Below are 2500 nucleotides of genomic sequence, written 5' to 3'. Positions count from 1 at the left end.
AAATTAAGCCGCAGGCTCCACTCCTGGTGGTGCCCTTCCGTCAATTCCTTTAAGTTTCAGCTTTGCAACCATACTTCCCCCGGAACCCAAAGACTTTGGTTTCCCGAAAGCTGCCGGAGAGGTCGTCAAAGTAACGCCCCCCGATCGCTAGTTGGCATCGTTTATAGTCAGAACTAGGACGGTATCTGATCGTCTTCGAACCTCTGACTTTCGCTCTTGATTAAAGAAAACATTCTTGGCAAATGCTTTCGCAGTTGTTCGTCTTGCGCCGATCCAAGAATTTCACCTCTAGCGGCACAGTACGAATGCCCCCGTCCGTCCCTCTTAATCATTACCTCGCGCTCCGAAAACCAACAAAATAGAACCGAGGTCCTATTCCATTATTCCATGCACCATTATTCAGGCGAACCGCCTGCTTTGAACACTCTAATTTTTTCAAAGTAAACGTTCCGGCCGCCGCCAACACTCAGTCAAGAGCACCGACGGTGAACCGAAGGTGAGGCCGGGCACGCCAGTACACGCCTTGCGACGGACCGACGGCCCGAGCCCAAAATCCAACTACGAGCTTTTTAACCGCAACAACTTAAATATACACTTTTGGAGCTGGAATTACCGCGGCTGCTGGCACCAGACTTGCCCTCCAATGGATACTCGTTAAAAGTTTTAGAGTGTACTCATTCCAATTACAGGGCCTCGTTAGAGTCCTGCATTGTTATTTTTCGTCACTACCTCCCCGCGTCGGGAATGGGTAATTTGCGCGCCTGCTGCCTTCCTTGGAAGTGGTAGCCGTTTCTCAGGCTCCCTCTCCGGAATCGAACCCTGATTCCCCGTCACCCGTAAGAACCTCGGTAGGCAGATACCGTACCGACGAAAGTTGATAGGGCAGACACTTGAATGATTTGTCGCCGGTGCAAGACCGTGCGATCCGCAAAGTTATCCAGAGTCACCAACGAGCACGGGCCGAGGCCCGGTCGGTTTTTGGTCTGATAAATGCACGCCTCCGTGAGTCGGCGCTTTTCGCATGTATTAGCTCTAGAATTACCACAGTTATCCAAGTAACACGTACGATCAAATGAACCATAACTGATTTAATGAGCCATTCGCAGTTTCACTGTACGAGAGCTCGTACTTACACTTGCATGGCTTAATCTTTGAGACAAGCATATGACTACTGGCAGGATCAACCAGGTAGCTATTCGCAGCAAACGAGGCTGCTGCGGGACGACGGGCGCCCCGCGTTTCTTTTCACACGTTCTCCGTGTACATCGCTACTCAAACACTACGCTCGCGGCTTGCACGAGCTCCGAAAACCGTCAATTCCGGACGCTGCCCGGCGATTCGAGTGCAATACTCGCGCCGAGGCACGCCGATAGCTTGCCACTGGATCCGACAGACCGCTCAAAACCCCGGCTAAGCATGGGCGACCGCGCGAACAGCATTACATCTGCCCATCGTGCCCGACGCCAACCGAGATCGATTCTGCTTCGATTCGCACTCGCGCGCGCATTCGCTCACACGACTGCCTGCTCCCTCATAGTAGTCACAGAATCCTGCATCGCCATGGTACCCCAGAACGGCCTCGGGATCGCGCGAGCTCGCGGCCGGATTTGGAGTTTGGGAAGGTGCGTGGCCGCTTGCCGTGGCCGCCGAACCGCGCCCCGGCCGGGCACCGCTCGCAACTCGAACGTTTGGACTCTGAAAATATTTCCCAACGTTTGGACTTTAACTTTTTGTCGAGACTTGAAAAAATTTCAGAGTCCAAACATCGACCCGCGGCAAAAACTTTTCCGAGGTCGAAAAATCCGCGCTCGGTCAAGAGAATATGCGCGGCCTGGGCGTTTGGACTCTAACATTTTTTGGAGTGGACGGGGAAAATTTTCAGAGTCCAAAACACCGACCCGCGCGTGATGCTCTCCCGAGTTCGGAAAATCCGCGCCAGGTGAAAGCTATGCGCGCGACCTGGTCGTTTGGACTCTAAAAAATTTTCAAGTCTCATCACACCAACAAAAAGTTAAAGTCCAAACACCGACTCGCGGCTAAAGCTCTTCCGACTTGGGAAAATCCGCGGCGGGTGAGGGCTATCCGCGCGACCTGGGCGTTTGGACTTTAACATTTTTTTGGTGTGAATCGACTTGATAAAATTAATCTAATGCCATACAGTGTCAAAGTGCACAATTTTAATCGATATAATCATGACAATATATGTCATGCAACAAAATCATCAAATGATCGTCAAGCAGCATTGCAAAGCTACGTGAGTCAATGCAAGGCAATGACAACGTATTTATCAATTAAAGTTATTTAATTGTACAAAGTTATTGTTAAATTATAAAATAAAATTAAATGAAATTATATTGAAGAGCTCAATTACGCCAATGTAACAGAGTGTCATACAAAATATATTGAATCACACACGTCCAAACGCTAAAGAAATATATCAAATGCACTCACCTGCCAGTCACCGTTTTGGGTAACTCAGAATAGACCGTCTTTCGTCGGG

General features: G+C 49.8%; 1 non-coding gene across 1 annotated transcript in view; it reads right to left on the bottom strand.

The window, feature by feature from the left end:
• LOC143466325 (small subunit ribosomal RNA) overlaps positions 1 to 1191 on the bottom strand; it is a 1808-nt gene extending 617 nt beyond the window's left edge. The window contains exon 1 of the ribosomal RNA XR_013118769.1: positions 1 to 1191. This exon is cut by the window's left edge and continues 617 nt beyond it. This is a non-coding gene — a ribosomal RNA (small subunit ribosomal RNA).
• Positions 1192 to 2500: the final 1309 nt, after the last annotated feature.

Source organism: Clavelina lepadiformis, chromosome 7, assembly GCF_947623445.1.
Source record: "Clavelina lepadiformis chromosome 7, kaClaLepa1.1, whole genome shotgun sequence".
Classification (NCBI taxonomy): Eukaryota; Metazoa; Chordata; class Ascidiacea; order Aplousobranchia; family Clavelinidae; genus Clavelina; species Clavelina lepadiformis.
Note: the sequence above shows the minus strand (reverse complement) of the source record. Positions and strands in the feature narration are given on the sequence as shown.